The 23,023-nt window shown below is 43.4% G+C and overlaps 1 protein-coding gene across 1 annotated transcript in view; it reads left to right on the forward strand.

Moving 5' to 3' along the window:
• ARHGAP6 (Rho GTPase activating protein 6) overlaps nt 1-23,023 on the forward strand; it is a 536,545-nt gene that overhangs the window by 138,643 nt on the left and 374,879 nt on the right. The gene's annotated exons all lie outside the window — the stretch shown is intronic.

Raw genomic sequence — 23,023 nt, forward strand, 5'->3', positions numbered from 1 at the left:
TTCAAGACATGGCACAGATGTTACTTTAAACCTTTCTTAAACTTCCCCTTCATTAGTAGAAAATAATGCTCAAGATCTTACTTTGCAATACCTCTATCTTCTGAGTTATGTTAGTTTTTCTTTTCAATTTTCTTTATTGGAATACAGTTGAGTTACAATGTTGTATCAGTTTGTGCTGTACATTGAGTCAGTTTATATATACATATATCCACTTTTTTTAAGATTCTATTCCATATAGATTATTCCAGATGAATTATTTTACTGTTTGTTATCACTCTCCACTGTTGGCCTGAGAGCCTTTATTCTAAATTGTGATATGCCTGGTGTCTAATTAAGGGCTCAGAATGTAGTAGGTGGGCTTCCCAGGTGACTCAGTGGTAAAGAATCCACCTGCCAATGCAGGAGACACAGGAGATGCAAGTTCCATCCCTGAGCTGGGAAGATCCCCTGGAGAAGGAAATGGCAACCCACTCCAGTATTCTTGCCCAGGAAATCCCATGGACAGAAGAACCTGGCGGGCTACAGTGCATGGGGTTGCAAAGAGTCAAATAAGACTTAGCGACTGGGCATTTACACAATGTAGTAGAATGTAGTAGGCGCTTGGTAAATGTTTAACTGATGAATGAAAACTTTCTGTTGCCACCAAGTTTACCCTGGGATGATCTTGGTCCTGTGGCTGCCTGAGGTCTTGTCAGTACAGGAAACTCTCTGAGAGGTCGCAAGAAAGGATATCACCTGGGCAATTGGAGGTTTGGCCCTCATCTGTATAGATTCAGAAAACCGAGTGGTCAGTGCATTTTCACCATTCAGAGGTTCTTTTTCTCAAAAAGTATGTATTGAGGGCTTTCTCTGACCCTGGCATTCTGCTGGGTGCTGAGAATATAGGAGTTTCATGAGCATAGCCCCTGCATTCACTTCATTTACCACTTGGCTAGGGGGAGTCCATTCAACAAGCCCTAAAAAGAAACAACTCAAAGGAGTTCCCTGGTGGTCTAGTGGTTAGTTATGATTCCAGGCTTTCACTGCTGGGGCTCAGGTTCAATTCCTGGCAGGGGAACGGAGATCCCACAAGCCAAAACACAAAACAAGACAAAAACCAAGCCCCTTGTACTGGAGAGTAGGACTGGCCTGGTATGGGAAGTACAGTGTGCTAGAGTTGCAAAACAGGAGCACCCAAAATATTTTGAGTGCTCAGGGGGCTTCCAAACACACTCCCAGAAGGCACTGTCTCCAGAATATGGCTCTCAGGCCTGATTTACAAAGTCAAAGTGTCCCTTTATTAATAATGAGCAATGGAAGCATCTCACTGAAGGCAAATGTACGCTGTGCACAGAGAATGTTGCCTGCCATTTCAGTAAACAAAGGATGTTGAGACCTAAAGCTACCAGGCACCACTGTCACCCTGAAGGTGGGCCCTGAGCGGATTCAGGATGGAGAAAAATAGGATACTGCCCCTAGATAGTTAAAGTGTGTATCAAAGGAATGATTTCAATGGGCCCAGACTCTTGCATCTTCCCATACTAAAATCATTAACTTGAGATGTGTGTTTTTGTGATTAGCAGTAATCTTTTGATGTCTGATGGTTGACTACATATTTTTTCTCAGCAAAGAACTTCCTATATATTCTGGCTCCTCCCTTACCTCTTTTTTTGCCCCACTGAGTGGCTTGCAGGATCTTAGTTCCCTTAGATCCCTTAGTTCTCCAACCAGGGATTGAACCTGTGCCCCCTACAGTGGAAGCACAGAGTCCAACCACTGGCCCACCAGATAACTCCCTGGCCCCCTTACCTTTTTGGAGCAGCCTCTGAGAACTAAGAGACTGCATCCTGGGCTCAAGTCCTCAGTGAGTTTGCCAAATAAAACATAATTTGGGGGAGTTCTCTGGCTGCCTAATGGTTAGGATTCTGCACTTTCACTGACAGGACTGGGGTTTGGTCCCTGGTTGTAGAACTGAGATGCCACAATTAGGTTTGTGTTTGTCTTCTCAGTTGACTACACACATCTCCATTCTGTTTCTCTCTGGAGTCAGATTCACACAGGGAGACAGATTCTAATGGGAAGGTTGTTTGGTGAGCAAGAAATCAAAACAATTCTCCCTGTTAAGAGGCATTAGATTTGAATGTTGGGGCTTCTCTCCTCACACGAGGGATAGCCTTGAAGATGGAGCCGTTAGTTTTGAACTTCTCTTTTTTGATCGAGATCCTCTCTTTCCCGTTGAATGGGCTTTGCCAACCTGGCCTCACTGACTCCCCTTTTCTAGGTTTCCACTCTTCTGATGAGATACAGTGCTTCTTGAGATTTGTCAGTACCTTTGATCATATTATAGAGTATGATGAGGTCTGCTAATTTACTGCCAGCAAAGACAGTGTAGTAGTAGTAGCTTGTGTGTGTGTGTGTTGTGTAAAACTAAGAGCTAGCAATGACCCCACTCAGGATGTCACACACCAGGGGTAGTTGGCTATATTAATCGGGGAGTCTGTATCACAGCTTCTAGCTACTGCAAATGTTTCTGTTAGCCATAGCTCAATCAACACCAGAGACTTTGCTAAGTAGTGAAATTAAGGTTAGAAATGGATTTTCACTGGTGAAATTAGTAACGTGTTAGCCAGTATGATGGGTGTCAGTAATGAGCTAAGAGTCGTGAAATTAATAATACTCAAGACATGTGCATTGCTTAAAATTTGTGAGTATCTTCAACCTTGCATTTACAGGGTATGAGAACCTAGACATCTGAAGCCTGTTCCCTAAGGAGTAATACTACAGGCCAAACCTCTAAATAACCCTGTGTCCAGCTATGAACTCTGAGGGTTCCAGTTCCCTGATCCTGGCTACAAGGCCAACAGAATCCTGCAAGTTGATCTCTTAACCAGACAAATTGCTGGGAGCATCATTGAGCTTACTACTCCTAATAACTTTGTGCCTCAGGCTCTTGGTTGTTGTTAACATCTGAATAGTGTTATTCTTTCAGTCCTGTCAGACTCTGCAATCTCATGGACTGTAGCCCCACAGGATCCTCTCTGTCCATGGAATTCTCCAGACAAGAATACTGCAGTGGGTAGCCATTCCCTTCTCCAGGAGATTCTTCCCCAGGATTCAACCTGGGTCTCCCACTTTGTAAGCGGACTCTTTACTGTCTAAACCATCAGGGTGACTCTAATCACTATTTAAAAAAAAAAAAGTGTCTGCCAAAATAGGAGGGCCCAGTTCCGTCCCTGGGTCATGAAAATTGTCCAGTACATTTGCTCAGTTCTGTCTGACCGGCTTTCCTATCCGTCACTACTTCCAGGGCTTGCTCAAACTCATGTCCACCTCGGTGATGCTATCTAAGCATTTTTCCCAATGTCGTCCCTTTCTCCTCCCATCTTCAATCTTTCCCGGCACCAGAAAAATCTGGAAAACCCATTCACAATTATGAGAATCTTACTGAGCAAAGACCAAGCAATCTTACTGACTGATCAACCTGACCTGCCCCATGAGAAATCTCTATGCAGGTCAAGAAGCAACAGTTAGAACTTGACATTGAAAAACAGGCTGGTTCAAAATCTGGAAAGGAGCACATCAAGGCTGTATATGGTCACCCTGCTTATTTAACTTATATGGAGATTACAGCATCTGAAATGCCATGCTGCATGAAGCACAAGCTGGAATCAAGATAGCTGGAAGAAATATCAATAACCTCAGAAATGCAGATGACACCACCCTCATGGCAGACAGCAAAAAAGAACTAAAGAGCCTCTTGATGAAAGTGAAAGAGGAGAGTGAAAAAGTTGGCTTAAAACTGAAAATTCAGAAAACAAAGATCATGGCATCCAGTCCCATCACTTCATGGCAAATAGATGGAAACAATGGAAACAGTGACAGACTTTATTTTCGTGGGCTTTAAAGTCACTGTGGACAGTGACTTCAGCCATGAAATTAAAAGATGCTTACTCCTTGGAAGAAAAGCTATGACCAACCAAGACAGCATATTAAAAAGCAGAGATATTACTTGGCTGAAAAAAGTCTGTCCAGTCAAAGCTATGGTTTTTCCAGTACTCACGTATGGATGTGAGAGTTGCATTGTAAAGAAAGCTGAAGGCCAAAGAATGGAGGCTGTTGGACCATGGTCTTGGAGAAGATACTTGAGAGTCCCTTGGATTGCAAGGAGATCCAACCAGTCCATCCTAAAGGAAATCAGTCCTGAATATTCATTGGAAGAACTGATGCTGACACTAAATTCCAATAGTTTGGCCACCTGATGCAAAGAACTGACTTACTGGAAAAGCCCCTTATGCTGGGAATGACTAAAGGTGGGAGGGAGAAAGACAACAGAAAATGAGATGGTTAGATAGCACCATTGATTCGAAGGGCATGAGTGTGAGTAAGCTCTGAGAATGGGTGATAGGGAAACCTGAAGTGCCACAGTCCACGGGGTTACAAAATAGTCGGACACTGAGAGTCAGCTGTGAGTAAGCTCCAAGGACAGGTGATAGGGAAACCTGAAGTGCCGCAGTCCACGGGGTTACAAAATAGTCGGACATTGAGAGAGTCAGCTGAGCAGACCAAAGCCTAGCCTCAGAATAATCACCCGATAAACACACAGATAGCTTTCAAATATAACAACCCGAGAAAAAAAAAGCCTGCCTCAGAACTTTCACTTCGTAAGGTCTGTTTTTGCGTACAACGATGTTAGCCTTGTTTATCTCACAAGGCCTCCAAAAATTGTGTCACTGGGCTTATTTTCCTCCTCAGGCCTGACTAACCAAATCCTAAATACAAGACAAAAGACTCAGCTTGAGCATGAACAAGAATAAGCCTAAGAATGCATCCATGTGCCTGTGCGCATATATATGAGGGAACACACACTCCTAACACAGTGAGGCTGAGGGGCGTCAAGTTTAAGTCCGGGTCAAGAGTTTGCAGCAGATGTTTTCCTTAAGTGTGTTAAGGCTCATTCATCGAAATACTATGTTTAAAAGAAATCTATGGTAAATTGAAACTATTGCGAGCAGTGAATTCTGGTTATGCAAATATTCGCTGAGTCCCCACCCCCGAGATTCACGCCTTTCCCCGCCCCAGCTCCCGGGAAGCCAGCTTCCAGTCCCTTGTTCCTAGGCCCAACTCCATGTTTTCTCCTCCTTGACACTCTGAGTCTGATTTCTTTTCAATAAGGATTTTGTTGATGGCTTAAGATGATGATATATGGGTGCTGCATTTGACACAAAGAAGGTTCACTATAATGTCAAATGAAATAGAGTGCCGAACCTCCTCAGTCGTGCCCAGACTATTTGCGACCCCATGGAATATAGCCCTCCAGGCTCCTCTGTCCATGGACCGCCAGACAAGAACACTGCAGTGGGTAGCCATTCCCTTCTCCAGGAGAAGCTTCCCCAGGATCGAACCTAGGTCTCCTGCTTTGTGAACAGACTCTTTACAGTCTAAGCCATCAGGGTGACTCTAATCACTATTTAAAAAAAAAAGTGACTGCCAAAATAGGAGGGCCCGGTTTCATCCGTGGGTCGTGAAAATTGTCCAGTTCATTTCTTCAGTTCTGTCCGACTGGCTTTCCTATCTGTCACTACTAACACACAGGGCATGTGCAAAGTCATGTGCACTGATTTGGTGATGCTATCTAATGGTTTTCCCCAATGGCGTCCCTTTCTACTCCCATCTTCGACCTTTGCTGGCACAAGAAAAATCTCCTAGAAAGCCCATTCACGATTATGAGACCCTTACTGACCAGAATCAGTCCTGAATATTCCTTGGAAGAACTGATGCAGACACTGAAACTCCAATAGTTTGGCCACCTGATGCAAAGAACTGATTTACTGGAAACGACCCTGATGCTAGTAAGGACTAAAGGTGGGAGGAGAAAAGAGACGACAGAAAATGAGATGGTTAGATAGCACCATTGATTCGAAGGGCATGAGTATGAGTTAAGCTTCAATAATGTGTGATAGAGAAACCTGAAGTGCCAGAGTCCTTGGGGTACAAAACAGTCAGACATGACTGAGAGAGTCAACTGAGCAGACCAAAGTCTAACCTCGGAATTTCACTCGATAACCACACAGCAAGCTCTAAAATAGAAGGACCCCAGAAAAAAAGCCTGCCTCAAAGGTTTTACTATTGCAAGGGCTGTTTTTGCATACATTGATAGTGGCCTTGCTTTTTTCACAAGACCTCCAAAAATTGAGGGTAACGCAGTGATGTTTTTCCTTAGACCTAACCGTGTACTAAACGTGAGGCAAAAGACCCGGCTTGAGGACGAGCACACATAACACAGTTAGGGTGAGGAGCGTCAAGGGTAAGTCCAGGTCAAGAGTTTGCAACAGATCTTTTCTCTTAAGTGAATGAAGGCTCATTCTTCAAAATACGTTTAAAAGAGATTACGATAAATTGAAATAGTAAATTGAAACTATATTGCATGCAGTGCATGCTAGTTATGCAAATATTCGCCGAGTCTCCGCCCCCGAGATTCGCCCCTTTCCCCGCCCCAGTACCCGGGAAGCCAGCTTCCAATCCCTTGTTCCCAGGCCACTGACTCCATGTTTTCTCCTCCTCGACACTCTGAGTCTGATTTCTTTTGAATAAGGATTTTGTTGACTGCTTACGATAATGATATATGGGTGCTGCATTTGACACAGAGAAGGTTCACTATTGGAGAAGGCAGTGGCACCCCACTCCAGTACTCTTGCCTGGAAAATCCCATGGACAGAGGAGCCTGGTAGGCTGCAGTCCATGAGGTCGCTAAGAGTCAGACACGACTGAGCGACTTCACTTTGACTTTTCACTTTCATGCATTGGAGAAGGAAATGGCAACCTACTCCAGTATTCTTGCCTGGAGAATCCCAGGGACGGGGGAGCCTGGTGGACTGCCGTCAATGGGGTCGCACAGAGTTGGACACGACTGAAGTGACTTAGCAGCAGCAACAGGTTCACTATAATGTCGAATGAAAGAGAGTGCTGAACCTACTCAGTCGTGCCCAGACTATTTGCAAACCCCGTGGACTATATAGCCCTCCAGGCTCCTCTGTCCATCTAATTCTCCAGGCAAGAATTCTGCAGTGGGTAGCCATTCCCTTCTCCAGGAGAAGCTTCTCCAGGATCGAACCTGGGTATCCCGCTTTGTAAACGGACTCTTTACTGTCTGAGCCATCAGGGTGACTCTAATCACTATTAAAAAAAAAAAAAAAAAAAGGTGACTGCCAATATAGGAGGGCCCGGTTCCATCCCTGGGTCATGAAAATTGTGCAGTTCATTTGCTGAGTCTTATCCAACCAGCCTTCCTGTCTGTCACCAACACTCGTGCTTGCTCAAACTCATGTCCCTTCAGTTGGTGATACCATCTAATTGCTTTTTGCACTGTGGTCCCTTTCTCCACCTGCTTTCAATCTTTTCCCAGCACCAAAAAATCTCTTGGATATCCCCATTCAGTGTTATGGGAATCTGACCAAAGATTCCCATACAAGATGGAGGAGTAGAAGGTCGTGCCCTCATCCTCTCCTGGGAGAAGTCCAAAATTACAAATCAGTGCTGAACAACCATCAACAGGAGAATGTTGGATCCTACCAAAAAAAGATACCCCACATCTAAGAGCAAAGGAGAAGCCCAAACAAGATAGTAGGAGGGGTGAAATTTCATTTAGAATCAAATCCCATACCCGCCAGTGACACTTGGAAGGCTCAAAGAAAACCTTGTGCACAGCAGAGCTCAGAAACCCCACTGAGACTGAGCCAGAACTGTGTGTGAGTGTCTCCTGTGGAGGGACGGTGGGTCAGCAGTGGCCTGCCGCAGGGGCAGGGGCTCTGTGTGCCGCACCCTGTGGCATAAGCCGTCTTGGAGGAGGTCGCCATTAACCCCAACCATAGAGCCCCCGAGCAGATGACCCACAAACTGCAGAACAATCATACCAAAGAAATTCTCGCACTGTTAAGGAAGTTCTAGGACCCACAACAGATTTACCAACCTGGGGATCTGGCAAGGGAACTGAGAACCCCCAAGGAATTTGACTGTGGAGGCCAGTGGGATTTGCTTATAGAACTTACACAGGACTGGGGAAACAGACTCTTGGAGGGCACAAACAAAACCTTGTGTGCACCAGGACCCGGAAGAAAGGAGCAGGGACCCCACAAGGGACTGACCCAGGCTTGCCTGCGGGTGTCCAGGAGTCCCTGGCAGAGGCATGTGTTGGCAGTATACTGCTGCAGGGTTGGGGGCACTGAGTGCAGCAGTGCCTGCCTGGGACCTTTGGAAGGAGGTGGCCATTATCTTCATTACCTCCCCCTTAGTTTGGTCTCAGGTCAAACAACAGGGAGGGAAGATAGCCCCACCCATCAACAGAAAATTGGATTAAACATTTACTGAGCATGGTCCTGCCCATCAGAACAAGACCCAGTTTCCCCACAGTCAGTCTCTCCCAGTAGGAAGCTTCCATAAGCCTCTTATCCTTATCTGTCAGAGGGCAGACAGAATGAAAAGCAGTGTCAAAGAAAACTTATCAAATTGATCACATGGACCACAGCCTTGTCTAACTCAATGAAACTATGAGCCATACCCTGTTCAGTTCAGTTTAGTCCCTGAGTTGTGTCAGACTGTTTGCAACCCCAAGGACTGCAGCATGCCAGGGTCCCTGTTCATCACCAACTCCTGGAACTTTCTCAAATTCATGTACATCAAGGTGGTGATGCCATCCAACCATCTCATTCTCTGTTGTCCCCTTCTCCTCAAGCCTTTCATCTTTCCCAGCATCAGAGTCTTTTCTGATGATTCAGTTCTCCTATTTTGGCAGTCACTTTTTTTTAAAAAAATAGTTATTAGAGTCACCCTGCTGGCTTATATAGTAAAGAGTCTGCTTACAAAGCGGGAGACCCGGATTCGATCCTGGGGAAGCTTCTCCTGGAGAAGGGAATGGCTACCCACTGCAGTATCCTTGCCTGGAGAATTCCATGGACAGAGGAGCCTGGAGGGCTATAGTCCCTGGGGTTTGCAAATAGTCTGGGCACGACTGAGTAGGTTCGGCACTCTCTTTCATTCGACATTATAACGAACCTTCTCTGTGTCAAATCCAGCACCCATATATCATTATCTTAAGCCATCAACAAAATCCTTATTGAGAATAAATCAGATTCAGAGTGTCGAGGAGGAGAAAACATGGAGTCAGGGGCCTGAGAACAAGGGACTGGAAGCTGGCTTCCCGGGAGCTGGGGCGGGGAAAGGCGAGAATCTCGGGGGTGGAGACTCAGCGTTCATTTGCATAACCAGCATGCACTGCATGCAATATAGATTGAATTTACTATTTTAATTCATCGTAATTTCTTTTAAACGTAGTATTTCGATGAATTAACCTTCACACACTTAAATGAAAAGATCTGCCGCAAACTCTTGACCCAGAGTTACCCTTGACGCTGCTCACCCTAACTGTGTTAGGAGTGCTTGTTCTCAAGGTGCGTCTTTTGCGTTGCGCTTAGTATGGTTAGGTTTTGGAAAGAATATAGGCTGTGTGGTTCATCGTTTTTGGAGGCTTTGTCTACCTGACAAAGCCAATATGGTTGTATGCAAAAACAGACGTTGTGAAGTAGAAGTTTCAGAGTAAGTTTTCATTTTTCTATGGTTGTTAAATTTAAGAGTTTTCTGTGTGTTTGTTTACTGTGTTGAGTTTTTATCTGCTCAGCTGGCGTTCTTAGTTGTGTCCATCCGGTTATTTGGTAACCCCATGGATTGCAGCTTTTAGGGTGTCCTTACCACCTATTTGCGGAGCTTACTCATATCATAATCTTCGAATCCATGGTGTTGTTTAACCGTCTCATTTTCTGTTGTCGTCTTTTTTTCTCCAACTATTAGTCCTTCCTAGCATCAGGGTTTTTTCCAGTAAGTCGGTTCTTTGCATCAGGTGGCCAAACTATTGGAATTTCAGTGTTAGCATCGGTTCTTCCAATGAATATTCAGAACTAATTTCCTTTAGGGTGGTCTGATTGGATCTCCGTGCAGTCCAAGGGATTCTCAAGCATCTTCTCCATGACCACAGTCCAACAGCCTCCATTCTTTGGCCTTCAGCTTGCTTTACAGTGCAACTCTCACATCCATAATGAGTACTGGAAAAACCATAGCTTTGACTAGACAGACCTTTTTCAGCCAATTAATATCTCTGCTTTTTAATACGCTGTCTTGGTTGGTCATAGTTTTTCTTCAAAGGAGCAAGCGTCTTTTAATTTTATGGCTGAAGTCACCATCCTCTGGTTTTAGAGCCCAAGAAAGTAAAGTCTGTCACTGTTTCCATCGTTTCCCCATCTATTTGCCATGAAGTGATGAGACCAGATGCCATGATCTTCGTTTTCTGAATTTTCAGTTTTAAGCCAACTTTTCCATTCTCCTCTTTCACTTTCACTTTCACTTTCATCAAGAGGCTCCTTAGTTGTTCTTCACTTTCTGCCATAGGGGTGGTGTCATCTGCATTTCTGAGGTTATTGGTGTTTCTGCCAGCAATCTTGATTCTAGCTTGTGCTTCATCCATCGTGGCAGTTAGCATGATGTATGCTGCATGTAAGTTAAATAAACAGGGTGACAATATATAACCTTGACGTTCTCCTTTCCCAATTTGAAAGCATTCTGTTGTTCCATGTCCAGTTCTAACTGTTGCTTCTTGACCTGCATACAGATTTCTAAAGAGGCAAGTCAGGTGGTCTGGTATTCCCATCTTTTGTAGAATTTTCCACAGTTTGTTGTGATCTACGTCAAAGGCTTTGGCGTAGTTAATAAAGCAGAACTATCTTGCCTTTTTTCTGGAACTTGCTGTTATTGTTAGTTTTTTCTCTGGCACTCTTTCTTTTTCAGTGATGATCGGATGCTAGCAATCTGGTCTCGGGTTCTTCTGCCTTTTCTAAATTCAGCTTGAACATGTGGAAGTTCCCAGTTCACATAGTGTTGAAGCCTGGCGTGGAGAATTTTGAGCATTACTTTGCTAGTGTGTGAGATGAGTGCAGTTGTGTGGTAGTTTGAGCATTCTTTGGCATTGCCTTTCTTTGGGATTGGAATGAAAACTGACCTCTTCCAGTCCTCTGGCCAGTGCAGAGTTTTCCAAATTTGCTGGCATATTGAGTGGAACACTTTCACAGTATCATCTATTAGAATTTAAAATAGCTGTCGGAATTCCATCACCTCCACTAGCTTTGTTCGTAGTGATGCTTCCTAAGGCCCACTTGACGTCCCATTCCAGGATGTTTGGCTCTAGGTGAGTGATCACACCATCATGGTTATCTGGGCCTTGAAAATCTTTTTTGTATAGTTCTTCTGTGTATTGTTGCCACCTATTAATATCTTCTGCTCTGTTAGGTTCATATAATTTCTGTCCTTTATTGTGCCCATCTTTGCATGAAATTTTTTCTTTGTATCTCTAATTTTCTTGAGGAGATCTCTAGTCTTTCCCATTCTATTGTTTTTCTCTATTTCTTTGCATTGATCACTGAGGAAGGCACCCTATCAGATCTAATGCCTTGAATCTATTTGTCACTTCCACTGTATAATCGTAAGGGATTTGATTTATGTTATACCTGAATGGTCTAATGGTTTTTTCTACTCTCCTCAATTTAAGTCTGAATTTTGGAATAAGGCGTTCATGATCTGAGCCCAGTCAGCTCCCGGTTTTGTTTTTACTGACTGTATAGAGCTTCTCCATCTTTGGCTGCAAAGAATCTAATCAACCAGATTTTGGTATTGATCATCTGGTGATGTCCATGTGTAGAGTCTTCTCTTGTGTTGTTGGAAGAGGGTGTTTGCTATGACCAGTGCATTCTCTTGGTATAACTCTGTTGACCTTTGACGTGCATTATTTTGTATTCCAGGGCCACATTTGCTTGTTAATCCAGGTATCTCTTGACTTCCTACTTTGCAATCCAGTCCCCTATAATGAAAAGGACATCTTTTTTGGGTGTTTGTTCTAGAAGGTCTTGTAGGTCTTCATAGAACCATTCAACTTCATCTTCTTCAGCATTACTGGTTGGGGCATAGACTTGGATTCCTGTGGTATTGAATGGTTTGCCTTGGAAATGGGCATAGATAGATCTTCATTCTTTCTGAAGTTATTTCTCCACTCTTTTCCTGTAGCATATTGGGCACCTACTGACCTGGGGAGTTCATCTTTCAGTATTCTATCTTTTTGCCTTTTCATACTGTTCATGGGGTTCTCAAGGCAAGAATATTGCAATGGGTTGCCATGCCCTTCTCCAGGAGAATCTTCCCCAGGATCGAACCTGGGTCTCCACATTGCAGGCTGACTCTTTACTGTCTAAGCCATCAGGGTGGCTCTAATCAGTAAAATAATAATAATAATAAGCTGTCTGCTATTATAGGAGGACCTGGTTCCACCCCTGGGTTGTGTATATTGTCCAATTCATTTGCTCAGTCTTATCTGACTGGCCTTTACTTCCTGTCAGTCGCCAACACCTGGGCTTGCTCAAACTAACATCCATCCAGTCAATGATGCCATCTAATCATTTTATTCAATATTGTCCCTTTCTCCTCCTGCCTACAATCTTTCTGAACAGCAGAAAAACCTCAGGGAAAACCCCATGCAGGCTTATGGGAATCTTACTGACCAAAGGTACAGCAGAAAAACCTCTTGGAAAACCCCGTTCAGAGTTATGGGAGTCTTACTGACCAAAGATCAAACCTGTGATCTCAAATGATCAATCACACAGAAAAACTCTTAGCTGCAGAAGTCCTAGAAAAACTGCCCAAAGTCGCCCTCTTTTCAGGATCTACTTTTTCACACAAGAATGTTGGCCTTGTTTATCTCACAAGACCTCAAAAAAGTGTGGGTAGCTCGCCTTTTTTATCCCTTGGGCCTACCTAACCAAATCTTAAGTGCAACACAAAAGACTCAGTTCAAGCAGGAGCAAGAACAAAGGCAAGAATCCCATACTATCACCTGTGTACATACTCATGAGGAGAGATACACTCCTAACACAGTGAGGCTGAGGAGCATCAAGGGTGAGTCCTGGTCAAGACTTTGCAGCAGTTCTTTTCAGGTAAGTGGATGAAGGCTCATTCTTCGAAATGCTACGTTTAAAAGAAATCTATGATAAATTGAAGTATTGAATTGAAACTATATTGCGTGCAGTGCATTCTGGTTATGCAAATGAACACTGAGTCCCCACCTCTGAGATTCACACTTTTCCTGCCCCAGTTCCCACGAAGCCAGCTTCCAGTCCCTTGTTCTCTGGCCCCTGACTCCGTATCTCCTCCCGCCTCGAGGCTCTGAGTCTGATTTCTTTTGAATAAAGGATTCATCACCAGGCTAAATCTCAGAATGGTTTTATGGAGCAATTTTTTTTACCACCTGCTCTGCCTTCTCAGTCCGGGCGGGAAAACCTTCCATCCGTCCTGTGACTGTATCTATCATGACTAGTAGGTATTTATTCCCTTTAGAAACTGGCATCTGGGTGAAGTCCATCTTCCAGTCCTCTCCTGGGTAGGTCCCATGCTGTTGGATGGGCTGGGCCAGCTTGGGACTTCAAGTTCCTTGGGGGTTGTTTAATTGGCAGGTGAGACAAGAGGAGACCACTTGCCTTATAGTCATTTGGAGGAAGTTCCTCTGAAGGAACTTTCTAGTAATCTTTGGAGGGCCTTCTCCTCTAAATGAGTGGTAGCATGTAAGGAGTTAACCAACTTCCACTAGAGGTTCCCAGACAGAAAAAAGGAGTCCCTCCTTTTGGGACCACCCCATATGATCTTCTTGAAAGCCCTCACTCTTAGCTTTAAGAGTCTTACCTTCAGTATATGAAGGAGTGTCTAGCAAATTAGTCTGTGGAACTAGGGTGGCAGCCCCTATTAGGTCACTGTTCTGTAATGCTGCTCTCTTAGCTGCCTGATCAGCTGCTTGGTTCCTTCATGCCACTTCTGTGCTCCATTTTTGGTGTCCTTTACAGTGGGAGACTGAAACCTCAGTGGGCAGATGGACTGCCTCCAAGAAACTAAGGATTTGATCACCATACTTGATTGAGGACCCTCAGGTGGTCAAGTGGCCTCTTTCTTTCCAAATAGCAAGGCATACTTGGAGCCAGTGTAAATGGCTGCTCTTTTTACTTTTCCCAGCTTTAAAGCTCAAGTCAGCTTTATGAGCTTTATGAGCTCAGCCAACTGGGCTGGAGTATCTGGTGGCAAAGGTTTAGCATCTGTAGTCTCAAAATTGGAGACTACTTCATATCCAGCTCTTCTTTTTCCATCTAAGATAACGTTGCTTCCATCAGTGTGCCAGATTTCCTCAGGATTCATCAGAGGATCTTCTGACGATCCATCTCGGGGTTTTGTCTGATGGTCCAAAGTTTCTAGGCAAGAGTGAATGGGGAGAGAGCCCTCGGGGTAGGCAGGAGAGTAGCTGGGTTAAGAACCTCACAAGGGAATATAGTCAGACCTGGATTTTCCATCAGCGCTACTTGGTATCTGACGATCCTTTGATCAGACATCCATAAATGGCCTCTCTCATTCAGGAGTTGTTTCACTTGGTGGCTAATAAAAAATATTTAATTTGCCTCCAAGAGAGAGTTTTAAAACATCTTCTATCAGGACTGCAATAGCTGCAAGATTTCGAAGGTAGGGAGGACAACCTCAGGTGGTTGGGTCTAGCCTCTTGGATATGTAAGCTACTGGCTGGGACTCAGGTCCCAACCTTTGAGTTAAGACTCCCAAGGCTATTTCCTTTTTGTGGACATATAGTTGGAATGCTTTTTCCAGGTCTGGCAATCTCCAGGTGGGTGCTTGAGTTAAGGCTTGTTTTCCTGTAGCCTTTGCCTCCTTTGGAGGAGTTCCCCTTGTCAATGGGATTGAATCAACCTGTCCCTTTAAGCTTTCATATAAGGGCTGGGAGATTAGACCATAGCTGGATATCCAGATTCTACAATACCTGGTTAGCTTCAGGAAAACTCACAATTGTTTTCAAGCCATGGGGGAAGGCAACTGCAGGATTCCTTGTACTTGGTTGGAGGATAGCCTCCTAGACCCATGTGTCATCTGAACTCCAGGGTAAGTGACCTTTGTCTTAACCATCTGTGCCTTAGCACGGGAGACTTTATATCCCCTCTCTGCCAAAAGCTTAGAACCTTAATCACATGTTGTTGGACGTTTTCCTCATCTGGGGAGCAGACTACTAGGCCATACACATATTGCAATATTTTCCCATTTGGTCCCAGGCCCAGATCTAGGAGATCCAGCAAAGAACCTGTCAACACAGGTGGGGGCTATCTCTGAACCCCTGGGGTAATACTGTCCAAGTCATTTCAGCTGTAGCGGCTGAAAAGTTTCCCACAAGTTTATCACAAGGGTGGCTCCCAGCTTAGTGAGTATCTCTCTTCCCAACAAGGGAGTAGGACACTCAGGGACCACCAGAAACTGGTAGGAAAATATTTGTCCACCCCAGAAACAAAGAATTGCTCAGGTAAATCTTGTTGTAATTGTTTTTCCTGTAGCACCCAAAGTGGTACAGGTTTGGGAGGAGAAGGCTCCGGAGTAGGAGGTCAGGACAGAATAGGTAGCCCCTGTGTCAACCAAGAAATTCTTGGACCTACCTGCCACATCCAGTTGAACCCTTGGCTCCATCCCTTTAATGGTTATCTATGACTGGTGGGCTGGCTGGAGTGGGCTGCTTCAGTCCTGTTGAACCATCATAAGGGAAGGCTTGGCACTTGACCTTGAGGCTCTTGGGTTCTGAGGGCAGAGTGCTACCCAGTGTCCCAATTGATAGCATTTATAACAAGCCGTTTTAGGAGACTTGCCATGGTTTGGACACTTCTTTGGCCCAATGTCCTATCTATCTACAGATTAGACATTTGCCTCATGCCTTGTCCTTCAAGGACTCGGGGTTTGCCATAGGGCTTCCCTGGAGGGCAGCTAGCATCTGGGTGTGCCTTATCTTTTTCCTTCTCTCTCTTTCCAGGGCCTTGGACTCCCTCTCCTATTCTCTGTGATAAAAGGTATTGGTAGCTATCTGGACCGTCTCATCTAAAGAGAAAGCAGGGTCCTGCTGCTGTAGCTGTTGTAACTTTATTCTGATATCTGATGTCCATTGGGACAGGAATTTGTCCTTTAAAAATCACCTGTCCCTCATAAGAGTCTAAGTCCAGATTGGTAAACTTTGCAAGGGCCTCTTTTAGACTTTCCAGAAAGGCAATGGGGTTCCTGTTGGACTCCTGAGTTATTGTTGAGACTGGGCACAGTCCCACAACTATTAGGCTTCCTTCTATTTCCATGGGTGGACTTACTTAGGGGTGAGTCTTTCTGAAGCTTATCCTACCCAGTACTGTTGCAACCTGAGAGCTGGGCATCCCTGGGTTAGGGTGCAGATCCTCAGGCAGGTTGAGGCATGTCAACCTTCTGGAGATCAAATCCCCAGGCAGGTTGAGGCATGTCAACCTCCTGGGACCCCTGGACTGGCAGATCTGCGAGCAGGCTGAGGCGTGACAGTTTCCAGGGGTCCAGATCCCTAGGCAGGTTGGGGCAGGTCAACCTTCTGGGATCCCCAGATTGGAGCTAGGGGTCCCCAAGGTCTCCAGTGTGACTAGTGCTGGGTAGGATTAAGGGGCTGTAAACTTAACTCATTGCCAGTTTGTCCACCTCAGATGGGAAGATACCATGATGTAAAGCAATCCAAGCCTGTGCCTTGAGACTGGGCACCTGGTGAAATAGCTCCAAGCCTAATCCTCTTAAGGTGATATAAGACACTGATTTCTTCCTCTAGTCCTCCATAAGAACAGTTTAAAGTGTCTCCAGTGGTAAACATTTCATTGTCATAGACCCATTCTAGGTAATAACAGAAGAAATGACAAAGGAGTGGGTTAACTGGTCCTGTTAGGGGCGTTCAGTTCAGTTCACTTCAGTTGCTCATTCGTGTCCAACTTTGCAACCCCATGAACTGCAGCACTCCAGGCCTCCCTGTCCATCACCAACCCCCGGAGTTCACTCAAACTCATGTCCATCAAGTCAGTGATGCCATCCAGCCATCTCATCCTCCGTCGTTCCCTTTCCTCCTGCCCTCAATCTCTCCCAGCATCAGAGTCTTTTCCAATGAGTCAACTCTTTGCATGAGATGGCCAAAGGATTGGAGTTTCAGCTTTAGCATCAGTCCTTCCAATGAACACCCAGGACTGATCTCCTTCAGAATGGACTGATTGGATCTCCTTGCAGTCCAAGGGACTCTCAAGAGTCTTCTCCAACACCACAGTTCAAAAGCATCAATTCTTCGGTGCTCAGCTTTCTTCACAGTCCAATTCTCGCATCCATACATGACCACAGGAAAAACCATAGCCTTGACTAGACAGACCTTTGTTGGCAAAGTAATGTCTCTGCTTTTCAATATGCTGTCTAGGTTTGTCATAACTTTTCTTCCAAGGAGTAAGCATCTTTTAATTTCATGGCTGCAGTCACCATCTGCAGGGATTTTGGAGCCCAAAAAGATAAAGTCTGACACTGTTTTCACTGTTTCCCCATCTATTTGCCATGAAGTGATGGGACCAGATGCCATGATCTTCGTTTTCTGAATGTTTGAGCTTTAAGGCAACTTTTTCACTCTCATCTTTCACTTTCATCAAGAGGCTTTTTAGTTCCTCTTCACTTTCTGCCATAAGGGTGGTGTCATCTGCATATCTGAGGTTATTGATATTTCTCCTGGCAATCTTGATTCCAGCTTGTGCTTCTTCCAGCCCAGCGTTTCTCATGATATACTCTGCATATAAGTTAAATAAGCAGGGTGACCATATACAGCCTTAATGTACTCCTTTTCCTATTTGGAACCAGTCTGTTGTTCCATGTCCAGTTCTAACTGTTGCTTCCTGACCTGCATATAGGTTTCTCAAGAGGCAGATCAGGTGGTCTGGTATTCCCATCTCTTTCAGAATTTTCCACAGTTTCTTGTGATCCACACAGTCAAAGGCTTTGGTATAGTCAATAAAGCAGAAATAGATGTTTTTCTGGAACCCTCTTGCTTTTTCGATGATCCAGCGGATGTTGGCAATTTGATCTCTGGTTCCTCTGCCTTTTCTAAAACCATCTTGAACATCTGGAAGTTCGTGGTTCACGTATTGCTGAAGCCTGGCTTGGAGAATTTTGAGCATTACTTTACTAGCATGTGAGATGAGTGCAGTTGTGTGGTAGTTTGAGCATTCTTTGGCATTGCCTTCCTTTGGGATTGGAATGAAAACTGACCTTTTCCAGTCCTCTGGCCACTGCTGAATTTTCCAAGTTTGCTGGCATATTGAGTGTAGCACTTTCACAGCATCATCTTTCAGGATTTGAAATAGCTCAACTGGAATTCCATCACCTCCACTAGCTTTGTTCGTAGTGATGCTTTCTAAGGCCCACTTGACTTCACATTCCAGGATGTCTGGCTCTAGGTGAGTGATCACACCATCGTGATTATCTTAGTTTTCTGAAATTCAAGTTTATCTGTGTTACTGATAAAAATTGTGGGAACAAATAAAATGATCCACCAGAAGAAAGTGGTTAAGCTAAGATAACTATCATGCCTTGAATACTAACTATCTACCATATCTTGAATTGAGAGTTTTATACATATATCTCATTTAAATTTCACAATACTCACAGAAGAAAGACATATCATTTAAAACTTATTTTACAAATGTGGACACTTAGGCTTAGAGAAGTTGTCACTTGTCTAAGATCAAACATCTACTGAGTTGTAGAGCTGACATTCAAGCTCACATTTAACTTTGGCCTGGACTTTTAAATACTTCATTGCAGTCCAGGTGTCAAGTAATATAATACTTAGGAAGCAGATGGACTAAAAGAAACACACATGCACACACACACACATGCTTGCATGGGCGTCTTTCATATCAGTAAAGTTTCATCTGGAGTGTTTCTCCTTTAGTATTCTCCAATCATTAAATCAACGGTTTCCAAACTTTCCAGTTGTGAAGGATTCCCCTCCTTTATTTTAATCTCTCATGGTTCAGATTACTAACTGTGGTAGTTTTAGTTTTTGCTGTCTAAAAAACTCCCACATAATGGCATAATGATTTTTGTGCTTTAAAATGAACTCATATATGATTTCACAGTAGCAGCAAACAACATATGAAAAATGTTAAATTTTATTTCTTGAGATCACTTATTTATTCTACAAATGATGTTTGGTGAGAATAAAGTTTTGAGGATTACTTTGTATGACTTGAGATTCTCCTCACCCCTGCCTCCAAGCATCTATGTACCACTGGTTGGGAATCTTTAAACTAGAGCAATTAAACTTAGACCCAGAATGAATGAGCTTCCTTTCCTGAATGCAGAAATGAGCTCCAAGGAAACTACTGAAGATAGGGATAAATGCAAAGGGCAGGAAAGTGGAGGGTCCATGATTTGATTCTGGACCATAGAAGATACTTCTGGTGCCCTACCCACATCCACCAGGAGGCTTTAGACTGCAATGACATAAAACTCTTTACTAGAAGCCTTTCTCTGCCACCCCTTCCTACTTCATGTGTTCAGCCAATAGCAGGGGAATCTGGAAATGGCAGGAAGTTCCACCCAGGAAGCAACCCTTAACATGACCTTCCTTGCCTCTTGGGTGGGCAGATTTTAAGTCAAGCCTTCTGCAGTCTTCCATGAGACCCAGCAGGGTTGAGCCCTGGTTGCCCACAGTAGTCACCTGCTCATTAATGTGCTCTGAATTGGCCACTTTTCCTTCCTTGTCTCACTCCTCCCCTCGTGTCCAAATGCTATTTGGGACCAGCTCTCAATTAAACTACTTGCACACTTTCTGATCTCACTATCTGCTTCTGGGAGAACCTAAGGTTAAGGTATGAATTAAGAAATTATTTTTTATATTTTCAAACTCTGCTATAGGTACCAATAGTTTCAAGATTAGATTCAGTTCTTTCTCTGATATTCAGTGCCTTGAGAATGAGTCTAGCGTTTTGAGAGCTGGTTGAAGAGCCTGGTTAATATCAATTCTCAACAGAGGGGATGTGTAGTTACTAACAACATGTGCAAATAGAGCCTGACACCATTATTCTTGTGTAGGTTTTCTTCCTCTGTAAATTTTGGTCATTGTAAATAAATAATTGACAGATTTTAAAAATTTAATACATAGCAAATAACTGTTGTCCTTCACTGCCTCCCTCCTAGCATTTTTTGGGGGACATTTTCCTTGAACTAAACTATGGAAGATAAATTAAATGCTTTTATTTGGTGAAAACATTGTGTAATAATAGAACAATGTATCCACTCAGCCTCATGCCAAGCAATGTGGGGTAGTAAAAGCGAAATTAAACTGGGAGTTGGGAGCCTTGATTTCTGCATGACCTTGGGAAGTCCTAAAACATCTCCAGGTCCAATTTCCTTAGAGACTGAATTATTTCTAAGAATCCACACATCAACAAATGTGTATGATCTCTTTCACCACAATAAGTTCTAGTGTAAATTGCAGAATTGAAAGGAATGCAATCATGGACAGACTTCAACATCTCAAGCCTTCCTGCTCAACCACCCTGGAAAGAGGGCATGCTTGCAGTACCTTAAATACCTCTGAAGATAAGTATATGATTAGGATAGGCTAGAATAGTGGTTCTAAGGGTGTCCTAGGGGACATTTTGCAATATTTGGAAACATTTTTAGTTGCCACAACTGGGGAAGAGGAGTACTAGTGGCACCTAATAGTGATGCTTCTAAACATTCTGCAGTGCACGGGACAACCGCCATAACAAAGAGATGTGTGTGTGTGTGTGTGTGTGTGTGTGTGTGTGTGTGTGTGTGTGTGTTAGTCACTCAGTTGTGTCTGACTCTTTGTGACCCCATGGGCTATAGCCTGCCAGGCTCCTCTGTCCATGGGATTCTCCAGGCAAGAATACTGGAGTGTGTCGCCATTCTCTTCTCCAGGGCATCTTCCCAACCCAGGGATGGAACCTGGGTCTCCCACATTGCAGGCAGATTCTTTACCATCTGAGCTATCAGGGAAGTCCTAACAAAGAGTTACCCAGTGCCAAATGCCATTGGTGCCAAGGTTGACAAATTCTGGGCCAGAATAAGCTAACAAACAAAACGAAGTGTCTTATGGCTCAAAACAATAGAGATTTATTTATTTTTCACTTCTATAACAGTTTAGGGCACTTCAAGCTAGACTAGGATGGAGTTGAAGAAGTCAAAAGGGATAGACCCAGTTCTTCTCCATGTAAGGATGCCATCTTATGATGTTCTCTCTCTTTTTCAACGTTTTGTTCTCAAGGGACTTAAAGTCCCTCCATTCCAGCTGGCTAGATCAGGGGAATGGTATGGAGGAGCATGTGAGAAGTTTATGTGAGCCAAATTGAATAATAACACACAGCTCTTCCTCTCATATTCCATTGGCTGGAAATCAGTCAGTGAGTACTCCTAACGCCAGGACAAGTTGAGAAATATGGACTAATTATTTGCCCAGAAAGAAGACGAAAGAGTACTGCTGACTAGTTAGTATTCTCTGCTCTAATAAGCAATTGTACTACTTCCTTTGTCATAAAAATGAGAGTGAGAATAATATCCTTAGTTGTTAAATACTCACGTGTTTTCTGAATTTGTGTGCATTTTGTGTGTTTACTTATTTAGTTCTTGCAATTGCCTAATGGGGTACATCTTGTCTCCGTTTTACATTTCAGGAAACCGAGGCATGAGAGGTTAAATAATTTCTCCAAAGTATTCAACTAGTAAGTGTCAGAGCCCAGTGATAAACCCAGGCTGATGCTGAAATCGGAACCCTACTCATTGTACTCCCATTCTCATTTTCTCCTTGAGTATCCTAGTTATTATTTCTTCTGTGAACCAAAACCTGCCTTTCTCTAATCCCCACCCCCACACGTTGCTGGTTACACTTTTGTCATTGGGGAGAAATAGGCGAATGTTCTTTAGACTTTCTAACACAGGGGAGTAGAAGCATGGGTAGAAATCACGAGATGCTGGGCCAGGATGATGGCAGATATAAGAGATGTAGCGTCCACAGGGTGGCATCTTGACTAGTGAGTATTAGATCTGAGACATAGTAAGTACTCAGTAGCTGTTTTTGTTAAGTGAAAATATGAGTGCAGAGATAGTTCAGAGTTCCCCCCAAATAGGGTTAGAAATAGCCACATAAGATTTACAGGTAAGCTGGATGGTCCATGTCTGTCCATAGAAAGTAAAATTTAACAGGAAAATTAGTACATTCCATTGGGAATTCTGTATTTGGGGGTGGTCCGGCAATGCAGAGGCTCGTGGGGACTTTTGACTCCATCTCAATAACTTAGTTTTCATTTGTTGTTTTCAAAATGCCAGTAAAATTTCATGAATCACATAAAATTTTGAGAGAAAGCTCAAATAGATTTTAGAGAATGTTTTGAGCAAATAAATTGTTTACTGCTCCTGGAAGGGAACAGATTTCTTCCATTACTGATTTGTATGAATCACTTTTTAATAAACAAGATGATTTTGTGCCCACGACAATGACACATTCTGTTCTTTTAGTACAAAATATGTTTTAAAAGAAAAATAAAATTGAAACATTTAGCAGGGAGATGTCCAAAAAATATTTTAAGAGGTGTAAATTTCCATGCCCAAAAGTTTTTTTTTTTTTTTTTTTTACCTTATCTCAGAAATTTGGCCAAAATTATTGAGAGAGAGCTTTGGTAATCAAAAAAGGAAGAGGTATATTTTTCTGCCCTAAAAGGCATATATTATATAGCTGCTACTCAAATTGATAATTTGAAGAAATAAGAAACACAACTCCCTAACGTGACAGTGTGATTAACACAGAGCCTAGGGTAATCACTGCATTAGAATGAAACTTTCCTTTCTTGATGAGTGTATTAGTAAAAGGTTTAGGAATGATTATAAAAAAATTCTTTGTGCCCTTACTGACCTATGAACTAATATTTTGTTATCTGAGAACTTGAGACAGTTTTTCCTCCTATGTGAAACATTGGTCCTGTTTTTTAGGAAATGATAATAGATATTCCGGTGCTCATTGCAACATTATTCACAATAGCCAAAATATGGAAACACCCTAAGCGTCCATCATGGATGAATGGAATCTAGAACAAAA

The sequence above is a fragment of the Capricornis sumatraensis genome, chromosome X (assembly GCF_032405125.1).
Source record: "Capricornis sumatraensis isolate serow.1 chromosome X, serow.2, whole genome shotgun sequence".
Classification (NCBI taxonomy): domain Eukaryota; kingdom Metazoa; phylum Chordata; class Mammalia; order Artiodactyla; family Bovidae; genus Capricornis; species Capricornis sumatraensis.